Source organism: Salvelinus fontinalis, chromosome 26, assembly GCF_029448725.1.
Source record: "Salvelinus fontinalis isolate EN_2023a chromosome 26, ASM2944872v1, whole genome shotgun sequence".
Lineage (NCBI taxonomy): Eukaryota > Metazoa > Chordata > Actinopteri > Salmoniformes > Salmonidae > Salvelinus > Salvelinus fontinalis.
In genome coordinates this window covers 30,364,947-30,379,330 of record NC_074690.1, presented here as the reverse complement: position 1 = coordinate 30,379,330, position 14,384 = coordinate 30,364,947, and the positions used below count along the sequence as shown (strand labels likewise).

At 41.1% G+C, this 14,384-nt stretch overlaps 1 protein-coding gene and 1 long non-coding RNA gene across 3 annotated transcripts in view; both read right to left on the bottom strand.

Moving 5' to 3' along the window:
* LOC129824091 (potassium voltage-gated channel subfamily H member 2-like) overlaps window positions 1-14,384 on the bottom strand; it is a 39,458-nt gene that overhangs the window by 24,262 nt on the left and 812 nt on the right. The gene's annotated exons all lie outside the window — the stretch shown is intronic.
* LOC129824093 (uncharacterized) lies at window positions 775-3,170 on the bottom strand. 2 transcript variants are annotated; one of them, XR_008754712.1, is made up of 4 exons: window positions 3,120-3,137; window positions 2,715-2,905; window positions 1,806-1,955; window positions 775-1,331 (listed from the first exon to the last, which is right to left on the bottom strand). It is a non-coding gene; the product is annotated as an uncharacterized LOC129824093 (long non-coding RNA). The 2 variants fall into 2 exon arrangements; XR_008754711.1 differs by having other exon boundaries at window positions 2,715-3,170.

The following is a 14,384-nucleotide window of genomic DNA, read 5'->3' as shown; positions in this document are numbered from 1 at the left end:
ACATTTGAGGAGAAACAATAATACAAAAATGGAATGTTGCAAATCTCAAAAATTGAAGCTGGTTTTACAATAAACATTTGCCTAAGCATGCCTGATAGACATGGCTGTAGGTAGATACTGTCTGCCTACCTACCGAGGCTCATTTGTATGGTCTGGTCACTGTGCAAAGGTTGAGGGTTATGCCATATTTCTTTCTATTAGGCTAGATATTGTTGTAATGTAATATCTGTGCCTGTCCACATGTATGCATGTTCAACCCTAATGTTAATGTTATGCTGGCACAGTTCAATATTTTTTTGTCTTGGGACAATACCGTGTGGTGCATTCCTGGAGTTATTTCTAGATACAGAAACAGAATTACTTTGCCTGCATGTGTCATTGTAGCAGAACTGTATCCCGCGAACTGTATCCCTCTCGAGGGGTTAGACATTATGCTGGATTTCAAGCAGTTGACTCATGAGCCCCATGAAGTAATCCAACAAATGTGTATGTATTTTTGCCTCCATCTTGTCTTTCAAGTCTTCTCCCATTGATCTAGACAGTTATGTTATCATGACATGCAGCACTTTGTGGTGGACACCCACCTTTCTCGATCAATGAGAGAACACTTGAAATAGACAAGATGTCGTCAGTTAACATTAACCAGTGTAAACTCCCTGTATTTTAGATTTTGACAAATATTCTTTGGATATCGGAATGTTTAGCATTTGTTTGATGCTACAGAGCCCTGTACAGCTTATAAATATCTTCTGTGAATCCATAAAGGCAGACAAATTTCAATGATTGATAGAAAATATCCATATTTATTTTATAGTGGTTCTACATCAGGGCTCTCCAACTTTGTTCCTGGAGAGCTACCGTCCTGTAAGTTTTCATTTAGCTGGTTGATAAGCTGAACCAGGTTAGTTACAACTGGGGTTGGAGCGAAAACCTACAGGAGGGTAGCTCTACAGGAACAGGGTTGGAGACCCTTGTGCAACATGGTCTGATGCTGAGCCACACTGGCTGCATTTACACAGGCAGACCAATTCTGATCTTTATTGCACTAATTGGTCTTAATCACATCAGATCTTTTTCAGAACTGATCTGATTGGTCAAAAGACCAATTAGTGAAAAAAAAGATCAGAATTGGGCTTTATCCGGCTTCAGTACACTGCCAATGGTGTTTGGCATGGTGGGCTGGGGAAGCTGAGACTCTTTGTGCTTATAGCGAATGGTCTTGTCCTGTCTGAACGGCCAGCTGGGTAAGGTTCTGCGGAAAGTGGTGTATGGCTTCTTAACCACCAACTGTTTGGTCCTCTTGCAGAAGATTTGCTGGTTTTGCACATCTCCTGGAAAGACAAGGTTGTGATGTTAGCATTTTACATGTTTCGTGGAAGGAACATAGGGCAACATGCCTTTGTTGGTAAAGGTGTCAACTGAATGGGACCGGCTAGCGTATTGTTTAGGGACAATGGGTGCTGATTTTGAGAGGAAATATCAGTCAACATAGTTAGGATGGCAGTTTTTACACAGTATGAATTGTCGTGTATGGTAGATTGAGGAGAAATGGCATCTCTCAATTGTTGTCATACACAACAATACATTTACTGTCTAAGCACAACCATGCACTACCAAAATCCCCTTCCTCATCTCAAAGTACTGTCTGTAAACCTCCCCCAGACCATTGACTGACAGATCATTCTTGTCAATAGTAGCCCTTTGCAGGGGATTTTTGTAGACATGTCTTTGTATTGTGTTTTGAGAATCTACAGAGAGAGGAATGAGGTGATTGTGTCATTACTGTTGTAGTCTTGATTTTATACCTTTCAGTGTCCCTTGCTGGTTTCTGTCCCACAATCTTGTTGTGCTTCATAACCACAAGGTTTCCCCTCCCTCATGCTCGTGTACCCAAAATGCCGCCGCTTTGGGGTATTTTTCAGCGGGGCACTGTCACTGGAATGACTCCAGATAACCTGAGTTTTACAAAGAGAAGAGGGGTAGACTAAATTGATTACATGGTCTGGAAGGAAGGTACTCTGTGGCTACCTCTAACACCATAACACAAACACTACCTAATTCATGTTTATGCCATGCTTACTGTAAATATTAGCTGTCAGCTTGGTAGGACATATTGGTACTATCTACAACAAAATACACAATTTAACCACCATACTGATTGTATTAAACTGGCTAGCATAGCACACCTAACATGGACATTTCAATATTGTCAACTAATGTTAGCTAACTAGCGTCATCAAATTGGCAGGAAGATTGCTAGCCAGCTGAAATTGACTGAGAACCAACTAACTAATCATAGATGATTTATACAGGTTCGTCATTGCTACCAACACAAAAACAGAGTTTGTTAGCTATATCGACAATTCCCTTTTTAGTAACAGAGTGTTTTCCAGGCAAGGGTGTAATAGATGCCTACCAGATTGAGTTACTTTTATTTACTAACGTTAGCTAGCTTGTATTAGATAACGTCAGTCAAAGATATAATGAACAAACATGTTTACTCTGCTGCTGAAGGTAGCTACCAGTCTAGCAGTGACTACTATGGCATAAGTTAAATTGATTGACAGTGTGTATACCAAAAAAGATAGCTATATGATTTAGCTGATGGCTTTCAGAGTTCAATACAGGACTGTAACGTTAGCTAGCTAGCTAATGTTATAGTCCTGTGTTGAACTCAAAGCCATGAGCTAAATCATAAAATCCAGTTAGGTTACCTGTAATCGAGAATCTTCCGTTTTGTTGTGAAGGGAAAAAAATGTATGGTATCGCATCACTTCTCAGCTGCAGTCGAAATGGATTCCCCATCATATCAGTTCAGCCTGAGAATCCCTATGATAATCTTTGGTCATCGTAAGGGGCATCATTCTTGATATCTGCAAGCCACTGGCCGCATCGGGGTAAATCTCTGGTAGGTAGAATAGTGAAAGATAACACATCTTCACACTTGTTTGTAATTAGCACAGCCAGTCACAGAACACCTCACAGGCATGATGACAAAGGTTTGTTAAAAACAAACATTGTCAACAACAACAACAAAAATACTTGCCTTCAGGAGTTCTGAGACTGCTGTGTGTTGTTCGTTTAAAGTACACAACGCCATCATCAACATTGCCATCTACCTTAGCGGACCGTATCTGCATTCGCTATGAATGTCGGACTTTGTGGTTCACTATGAGCAGAGGAATACACAGAAAGTCGAAAACTTCCCGATTCTACCAGTGAAATGAAAATGTGCTAGTTCTAGCTTGCGGTTTGGATAATTGTTATGTTTATGACAAAAAAGTAATGCTAATATAGTAATAATTATATGCCAGGGTGAAATTCCACTTTAATTTCAACTCATTTACCCTATAAATGAAATTACAGTTTCTAATGGAAAATGTCATATATATACAGTACAAGTCAAAAGTTTGGACACACCTACATTGTAGAATTATAGTGAAGACATCAAAACTATGAAATAACACATATGTAATCATGTAGTAACCAAAGAAGTGTTAAACAAATATACATATATATACTTTATATTTGAGACTCTTCAAAGTAGTCACCCGTTGCCTTGATGACAGCTTTGCACACTCTTAGCATTCTCTCAACCAGCTTCAGGAGGAAGTCACCTGGAATGCATTTCAATTAACAGGTGTGCCTTGTTAAAAGTTAATTTGTGGAATTTCTTTCCTTCTTAATGCGTTTGAGACAATCAGTTGTGCTGTAAAAAGGTAGGGGTGGTATACAGAAGATAGCCCTATTTGGTAAAAGACCAAGTCCATATTATGGCAGTGTAACTTTAGACCGTCCCCTCGCCCCGACACGGGCGCGAACCAGGGACCTTCTGCACACATCAACAACGGTCACCCACGAAGCGTCGTTACCCATCGCTCCACAAAAGCCGCGGCCCTTGCAGAGCAAGGGGCAACACTACTTCTAGGTTTCAGAGCAAGTGACGTAACTGATTGAAACGCTATTAGCGCGTACCCGCTAACTAGCTAGCCATTTCACATCCGTTACACTCACTCCCCTTTCAACCTCCTCCCTTTCCGCAGCAACCAGTGATCCGGGTCAACAGCATCAATGTAACAGTATAACTTTAAACCGTTCCCTCCCCCCGACACGGGCGCGAACCAGGGACCCTCTGCACACATCAACAACATTCACCCACGAAGCGTCGTTACCCATCGCTCCACAAAAGCCGCGGCCCTTGCAGAGCAAGGGGAAACACTACTTCTAGGTTTCAGAGCAAGTGACGTAACTGATTGAAACGCTATTAGCGCGTACCCGCTAACTAGCTAGCCATTTCACATCCGTTACAGCAGGAACAGCTCAAACAAGCAAAGAGCAATTACAGTCCATCCTTACTTTAAGACATGAAGTTCAGTCAATACGGAACATTTCAAGAACTTTGAAAGTTTCTTCAAGTGTAGTCACAAAAATCATCAAGCGCTATGATGAAACTGGCTCTCATGAGGACCACCACAGGAAAGGAAGACAGAGAGTTAGTTACCTCTGCTGCAGAAGATCAGTTCATTAGAGTTAACTGCACCTCAGAGTGCAGCCCAAATAAATACTTCACAGAGTTCAAGTAACAGACACATTTCAACATCAGCTGTTCAGAGGAGACTGTGAATTAGGCCTTCATGGTCGAATTGCTGAAAAGAAACCACTATTAAAGGACACCAATAAGAAGAAGAGACTTGCTTGGGCCAAGAAATATAAGCAATGGACATTAGACAGGTGGAAATCTGTCCTTTGGTCTGATAAGTCCAAATTTGAGATTTTTGGTTCCAACCGCCGTGTCTTTGTGAGAGTGTAGGTGAACAGATGATCCCCGCATGTGTGGTTCCCACCATGAAGCATGGAGGGGGAGGTGTGATTGTGTGGGGGTGCTTTGCTGGTGACACTGTCAGTGATTTTATTTAGAATTCAAGGCACACTTAACCAGCATGGCTTGCCACAGCATTCTGCAGCGATACGCCATCCCATCTGGTTTGCGCTTAGTGGGACTATAATTTGTTTTTCAACAGGACAATAAACCAACACACCTCCATGCTGTGTAAGGGCTGTTTGACCAATAAGGAGAGTGATGGAGTGCTGCATCAGATGACCTGGCCTCCACAATCACCCGACATCAACCCAATTGAGATGATTTGGGATGAGTTGGACCGCAGAGTGAAGGAAAAGCAACCAACAAGTGCTCAGCATATGTGGGAACTCCAAGACTGTTGGAAAAGCATTCCAGGTGAAGCTGGTTGAGAGAATGCCAAGAGTGTGCAAAGCTGTCATCAAGGGAAAGGGTGGCTACTTTGAAGAACCTAAAATATATTTTGATTTGTTTAACATTGTTTTGGTTACTATAGTTTTGATGTCTTCCCTATTATTCTACAATGTAGAAAATAGTAAAAAAATAAAGAAACTCTTGAATGAGTAAGTGTGTCCAAACTTTTGACTGGTACTGTATATAAAAAATATGGTGTCTCCAGCTCTATTGACCTCTGAGTAATTAGGAAAAAAACAAAGTTTTACTTTACTTTCATCCCGGTTCTCCCCTGAGACAATATAATTACAAAACTATATTATTCCCTGTGTCAAGGGATTGACATACCTTTGCAGTGTATCACCGACATACAGTAGACAATGAACAGGGTATTGTAATTGAGAGAACATTTCCAACATCCAAACTTCTATTTCTCTTAAATACACTCTTAAAATTAAAAGGACATGTCCTTATGTGGTAGAAACTTCTAGTCACAGTAACAAGTGAGCACCTCTGCTTTGCACTGCACTGCACAGGGGAAGCCCACTTATCCAGCCTGCAATAAATCTTCCTGCACAAGGGCCCCTGGGACATGGGATTCCATTTGCCTGGCTGCCTGTGCATGAGGTGCGTTATGCTTTACTGACTGAGTATGGTGTTCAAGGGCACTGGTTTGCCAAGATGGATGTTGGTTCCTTGACCGGAGAAACTCCCCTACTGTGCACTCTGTGCTACATATACTTGGTTATGTAGCAGTCTTTGGTTATCCACGCTATAACTAATCTGTGTCTCCAAGTATGGAGATGACTATGATGAACCATTACAATAACTAGTATCATAAGAACCATTTCTCTCTTTTTTTGGACAGTAGGTGGACATATTCACCTGTGTGAGCCATTGCTGGATTTATTCACCAAGCTTTACAGCGAAATGCTTGTCTTGTTTCTGTTAACACTATGGATGGATTAATGACTTGCCGAGGATAAAACTAAACACTGTCTCTCGCCGACTCATGACTCAATTCCAGCATGATGTAGTTCTAGGAGTGATCTGTTTACAACATCAGATTCCACCCCATGTCTAATGGCCGCTCCAGGGTGAAGTTTCTCTTAGATACAGATCTAGGATCAGCTTCCCCTCCCCCAATCCAAACCTTAACCATTTAGTGGAAAAAGGCAAAAATTTCCCTAGAAAAGCATATAGGGGCAACTTCCCCCTAATCCTCTGATGGTCACACAGTTTCACGGCGCCCACCTCAAGGTCCACGGCCACTACTTGTTTAATTGTTTTATCTTTTAATGGGGCAGAGAACAATATGTGACCAACCGGTTTGATTCGGACTTATGTAGCAACATTTTAAATGGTGTTTTTTTACATTGGATAAAAGTAGAGACTCAGAGCTAGAAAAGGGTATATCATACACTACAGTTGAGGAACAATGGGAAAGGAATTCTGCTTTGAAAGTTGATAAACTTGGAACCTCACTTTAAAAAAAAAAAAGGCCTTTGATTGTTTTGGTATACCAATTGGAGAGCTCTTCTTTGTCTACACCCATTCAGCATCCGAGCGTTCTGTCCTAACAACAGCAGTCAAGCACCCAAGCTAACTGGCTAACATTGGCTAGCTTGCTAGCTACTTCCAGACACAAATGAGAGAATAGCTCACTCTGACCATTTTACTCGCCATAGCAAAGCTGTTTTTATGTAATCCAGGGTGTTGGTGACTGCAATTGTGCTGATGGCAACAATTGCATTTTTTGCCAACGTTTACTGACATTGGCCATATTCAACGGGTGTTGAGCGTTTGTAAATTTGTCAGTTATTCTGCGCTCTGGCACACTCAGACGAGAGTGTTCTGAAATCGGAGTAGATAGCCAGAGCGAATTTACCAGCTACGTCTATCAACAGCTGTCGCAGTGACATCACAAGTCTTTTGTTAAGACATTTAGCTAGCTAGCTAAACAATGAACCTTAATCGCAACTCATGACGTTACTAGCCTGCATGAATCTGCAGGTAGCTAACCAACCATGTCCAATGTTAGCTAGCTAACATTAGGCTATAACTAGCAAAGCAAATGGCTCTGAGATACGAATAATATTACGACACATATCATACACGTAACATTAGCTAGTGAGCCAGCCAGCTAAAGTTAGCAAGCTAGCTACTTTTTGACAAAATTAGAAAAGTGTAATATTGGAAAATGTAGGTAGCTAGACTATCTTACCTGTGTACATGGATAGACGCTTCTCCCCCTCTGTCATGGATGCCATGGTTGCCCTTAATTTGAAGATGTAATCCGGAGACAGGTGTTTTCTCCATCTCCTTAGCTATCATACTCTAATTCCACTGATTTCAAAATTCGGTCCCCCAGAAAGTGGAGAGCAACACTTATGCAGTTCTACTACGCAATATATTTTTAAAAAGCTGCATTAGACAGGATTACCTACATATACTGACCAGCTCAAATAGACAGAAGCTTGCTACATGGCAGATCAATCCGAAACTCATCTCTCGGCATGTCCAGCCCACTCATTAGCTCAGCCAATCAAGGCTAGCAGGAAGGTCTTTTTCTGTGGCTAAACCAACTAGGCTCGTAATTTAACAATTTTATTCGTATTTACAGATGGCATACAAGTTTGTTATTAAGGAACATGAAAGTTCACATGTTCCAAAAGGCATTTCTGACAAAAAATGCATTTTGATTGAAAGTAGTGACATGCGACATACGCCTAGTTTCCTGAAACGAGTCACATATGCAGTATTATAGCTAATCTCATGCTATTCTATACATTTTGCCATAAGGCTGAGAGATAATGTTGCTGTTTTAGAGTTCAGGGATTCTTGAAAAAGGGACAATCTCAACTTTTCCCCCACAAATATTTGTCTTATTACAAAATGTAAAATCAATATTTTGATAGGCCAAAGTATCAGCTACCACACCATGCAAAGGAACAACCTCCTATTTACAGTGCATTCGGAAAGTATTCAGACCCCTTGACTTTTTCCACATTTTGTTACGTTACAGCCTTACTCTAAATGTATTAAATATATGTTTTTCAATCTTTACACAATACTCCATAATGACAAACCACATTTTAAAATATTTTCACCCAGAGAGGGGAGAGAAGGGAGCTGGTGGGAGATTGACAGCTTACTCCCTGTTGTAAATCAAGGAGAGAACATCCCTTTCCAATGTTCACACAGGAATGTTCTTTGTCTATACAGACATTTTCCCGCCGAAACTCTAACACATTCTAAAGTGAATACTGGAACAATATTTCTAACATGGAACTTGGGGAATGGTTAGAGGTGATCTAAAGAATAATAATGTCAATTTGGTTGTTATTTTGTGGTTGTTATAAAGGAAATATATATTTAGGTTGTGATAAAGGAAATACTGTAACTTGAAAAGTATATACAGCACATGTATGAAGTTTACATCCTCTGCGTTGTATTTGAAATATGAAACATTATGAAAGTGTTTTTGTTAAGAGAGGGATGTGATATTAGAAACTATATGAGGAAATTGTTTCTATAACTTTGTACAAGTAAGTGATCACAGCCCACTTGGGTGAGGCGAGAGAGCGTGTCAGCCTTATGAACCGTTTTGAAGAACTGTATAAAATGATGGGTTAAGAATTAACATATCAGACCAAAGAGGTGTGTAGCTGCAGCTCACGTCCCAAGTGGTTCATACTCTGAATATCAACACGAGGTAGAGGCGAGAAGCTCACCTGGACAATCACTGGTACGGCTGATTAGCTGTCATAAGTAATGCATCTAGAAAAGCAAATTTAAGTGAGACCATTCTACTACACTTCTCAAATCACTGAAGTACACTACTCTCATCACACCACTGAGAACCATCGACACGGTTGGCTAGCCTATCTTAAAATAATTATCTTCCAGAGCAAGTGGAAGTAGAGTGAGCTCTGTAGTTCTGTTCAGGACTACACGACGGGTCACAAAATGCCGGGCGACGGCAGAAGAGAGCAACAGTAGGAGACGGGTGGGGACCTCTTTTGGACAATCAGAGCCTTACAAACACGCTGAAAAAAGACCTAACTCCCTTTCCAGGCGGTCTGGTTCCGACAGAGATACGCGGCGAACCAAGACATTTATGCGCAAATACATTAATGATTTCATGCTCCAAACGGGCAGCGGTTCGTGTGCAAAGTATATGATTACTGTGAGAGTAGTTTCTAGATGTACCAAAGTATTATGTCTCTGTCCCTCTCTCTCTCTCGCCCTCTTCATGTCTTTTGTAACAAGCCGCCATAAGGTTGTCAGTCTGCTAGGGACCTGTGTATGTTTATCCTGTGTTAGTTACCATTTAGTTAACTAGTAAATAATTAAACCAATTTGTGTAATACTGAATCATAAGTAAGGCTCAGGTTTTTGCAGATGCCGAAGGTTACGACTGGTCAGAATTATGATATTATATGAGGCTATAATTAATGAGTCGACTGTTTATGGATGTAATACGTAAAGACCTTTAGAGTTTAATTCGGGAGATGATAACTCTTTAAAGAACCGCTCTCATGGTGCCCCGAATTTCTAATTAGTTAATTGTTACATTAATTGTTCAAATGAACATAGTTAGTTGATTAGAAAAATAAGTCATCAGATTAATGCAGGCACGGCGCCAGGATTTTTTCTCGCCTGGGGCCAAGGGGGGGCTTGACCAATACATGGGGGTGCTAAGAAATAGTTGATTTTCATGACTTCAGAGTTATAAGGACGTTCTCATTTGTTCAATACAAGCAGATATGGCACACAGCACATTTGATATAAATGTAGTTTTTAATTGAATTTGGCCAAAGAACCTTCAACAAAATAGCTATAAGCCTAATACAAGTGGCCACAAGGCAATGACAAAAACATATTTCACATGCAAAGGTGAAAGATTTCAGCACCGGACAGTGCCCATGCACGGAAGTCTTTCGGCAATAACACAATACATCCAAAATGCGGTGACAACAACAAGAAGTGCATTTATACCATATGCATAATCAGACAACTGTGTATTGGTAATAATGTTTTGGATGAAATGGCTATCACAACGTCAGAAATTACATTAATAATATCCAAAGTGCAGCCACAATGAGAAGTGCAATGCATTTAGCCTATGCCTGTTAACTGTGCACACACTTGTAAAACGAACTGGCTATCATCACAATCTTAGTGATTATATTTCTATTGCAAACAAAAATAACTTGTAGGCCGACAATATACATGCGTCCTGCTGTGCATTGGTTATAATGTTACGGATTAAATGTCTATCACAATGTCAGAAATGAAAGGAATGATATCCACAGTGCAGCCACAACGAGAAGTGCATGGTTATAATGTTACGGATTAAATGTCTATCACAATGTCAGAAATGAAAGGAATGATATCCACAGTGCAGCCACAACGAGAAGTGCATTTACCCTATGCCTGTCCACTGTGCACACATGGTGTAAAACGAGCAGGCTATCATCACAATCTTAGCGATTATATTTCTATTGCAAAAACAGTTGTAGGCCGACTGGCTGACAATATGCATGCGTCTTCTTGTTCCATCCAGATCCAGATCAGTGTGATTGAATCATGTTCCCACCACCGGACAGGTGCGCTCTGTCAATAAATTAAAGGCCTTTCATTTACTCACCAAGTGTTGTTTTATAGAAGGACGATGCGTCTGTTGTGGTTCAGTGCAAATGAGTCTAATCTTCTGGACATCCAGGGCCTTGGTTCTTTCTGTGTGTATGGACAGGCAGGAAAGGTTGCTGTGTCGAGTGTTTGCCCAATATTTCATTCTGTATATCATGATGCATGTACTTCGCATCTCTAGTATTATCTGAGATTTTCTGTGTAACTGTTTTGTCGAATTTGCCTATGACCTGTAAAAGTTCAAGGAAGTTTCCCTGGTTGACAGCCATGTCGTTTTCTATGTCTCCTCTCTGTGAAAGTCCCTGGTATGCAGAGTAACACAATGACTCCACAACTGCTCTCATATACTCTCTGTTCTCTAGGACTATTTTCGAATGTCCATCACTTAGAGCATTGCATATTGTTGAGCCAGACTCTTTCTGAATAGTCCACTCATTCCACGCTGTCATTGCACATTTATGCTCCACACTAGCATTGTGTGTCTTGAACGAACTTGTTGCCTTCCAGTTCTGGTAGCCATCGTGGGTAAATGCCGCCTTCTCGCCACCATGGTCTCCTGGACGTTGAAAGCCAGAAATTACGGTCCTTTGAAATAGAATATTCCAGCCATTTGTAATCCTCATACCATCTACGATTGAAGTAGCGATCCTGCTGTCCAACTTTTGTGGCTGGATAACGCCGAAGAAGAGGGCGCCTTGGTTCTTCAACAGGTGACTGGCTTAAATCAGAGGGAGCGGGGGCTGTGCTAACAGTGCAGCTAATGGTGGCTGTGGAGCAGCTAGCAGCGGTGAACTGCTTTGGTGCTCCCTCACGTCGTGGCTCACGAGTTTCTCTCTCCGACTCATCTTTCTTATCTCCCTCTTCTTCTTTGGCCCCCTCGGAGACAGGTTCTGGATTTTAAATTTCTACCCGCACTCTTCCCTTGATCAGAAAACGGTCCATTGCAACAGGGTGAGATGGGCGACTAGCTAGCTAAAAGTTCACTCACATAACGTTGCCTAACGTGTGTGAGCACACACACCCCCACCACACAAACACACACACACATCATAGGGTACATGCGCACGCAGCCAGGGATCTGATTGGGAACAGAATGGCTGGTTATTAACTTTAACATATTTCTTTATTAAAAATGTTTAAAAAAACACAAAAATGCTTGAGGGGGCTTAACTGGGGCTACGCAGATTTGTGACATGACTAAAGCCCCCCCTAGCCTCGGTGTAGCGCCGTGCATGGATTAATGAAAGTAAAGTCACAACACTAAATAAGGTCCCACAGTTGACAGTGTATGTCAGAGCAAAGTACAGAGAGATCCTTGATGAAAACCTCCTCCAGAGTGCTCAGGACATCAGACTGGGGCGAAGGTGCACCCTCCAACAGGACAACCACCCTAAGCACACAGCCAAGACAATTCAGGAGTTGCTTCGAGACATGTCTCTGAATGCCCTTGAGTGGTCCAGCTAGAGCCCGGACTTGAACCTGGTCAAAGATCTCTGAAGAGACCTGAAAACAGCTGTGCACGGACACTCCCCATCCAACCTGACAGAGCTTGAGAGGATCTGCAGAGAAGAATGGGGGAAAGTCCCCAAATACAGGTATGCCAAGCTTGTAGGGTCATACCCAAGAAGACTCGAGGCTGTAATCGCTGCCAAGTCGCTGCTAAAAGGTCTGAATACTTATGTAATCTGATATTTCAGTTCATGTTTTTTTATAAATGTGAAAACAATTCTAAACAAATCTGACGAAGTTGACCAAATCTCCAGTCACATCTTCTAGGAATCACAGTTTTGAGAGAAATGTGATTTAAAGTTACAGAGGGCTATTGCAAAAAACTACATAAGATACTTTTTCAGTTAATATCCATTATTGCCCTTTAAAAAATAAAATAAATTACAATTTTTTTAGAGTTTTAGTTGGGATCCTTTGCACTGGACAAGTTCATGTAAGTCGCTCTGGATAAGAGCGTCTGCTAAATGACTTAAATGTAAATGTAATGTAAATTTCCAGACATAATATTGAACGTATTTTGATAGTTCCCAAAATAAATATTTTCCCGTATAAAATTCACATATTTGCCTTGAGGCTGAGATACATTTTGTAGTTTTGAAGTTAATATTCTGTAATTCTAAACATTTAATTCATGGCTATTGATGTTTTCGTATGCTATATGGTGGGCCGATGTCCGGGGGGACACCAATCCCCCCCAAAATAAATTAATGTTTTATAAAAATAAATATTTTGGGGGGGAGCAAGGTGTGTGCTACGCAAGTGACACTGGCTTCTCTGAGAGGAACTACATTAACATTATGCGAATCAATTTCTATTTGTCACATGCTTCGTAAACAACAGGTGTAGACCAGTGGAGGCTGGTGGGAGGAGCTATAAGAGGAAAGACTCATTGTAATGGCTGGAATGGAATGAATGGAACGGTGTCAATCATATGGGAACTACATGTTTGACTCCATTCTTTTTATACCATTCCAGCCATTACAATGAGCCCGTCCTCCTATAGCTCCTCTCACCAGCCTCCACTGGTGTAGACTAACACTGAAATGCTTACTCGTTTAGAACAAGCCCCTTAAGTTGATTGTCATTGTTTGTTGAGTGGCTTTTATCCTAAAATAACAGTGAGAATGGTAGTCACAACAGGATGTAACATAACACTAACTGAGGTTAGCGTAACAGACTGGGGTTAGAATAACAGACCATGTAGCTTACTATATTAATGTACTGATGACATTAGAATATAATATTACATAAAACAGGCATGCAAACAAGCAAATAATGTACGTATGCACCTGCTCAAACACATAAACATACACACCGACACACACACCGTAGTATAGCCCTGGGTAACTGTTTGTTGGCATTTGTACAGGTAAATCCAGCTTATGACCAATAATCCTATCACAAGTAGAGATACTCATGGATCAAATAAACACAAAACGTTTTTTCTACCGGCCAAACCCTCCCCTAACCTGAACGACGCTGGGCCAAATGTGCACCACCCCATGGGTCTCCCGGTCACGGCCGGCTACGACAGAGCCTGGACTCAAACCCAGAATCTCTAGTGGCACTGCGATGCAGTGTCTTAGGGCCTCCCGAGTGGCACAGTGGTCTAACACAAAAATGTTTTTAATTCCAGTAAAACACACCAAGGAACGCCACAACCTGTCTGGATTGAATCTAACCTCCACAGACTGAAGCACACTGAATAGGCTTTATACTGATGTACACTGTCTGGAACCATATTCATCTTCTTTGAATATGCCTTAAGTATGACATAAACTGTTCAAGCACCCTGTACAGTTGAGTAAGAGAGCAAATGACCAAAACAATTCTTACAAATAACATAATACGCTCTACAGTATACACTATTAAGGTAATACAAAGAAAAAGTAGGCTGATGCAAAAAGCAAAATAATAGTTGTGATACCCCTTCAACAGCAATTAATGTGCCTCTGTTTAACTGAAGACT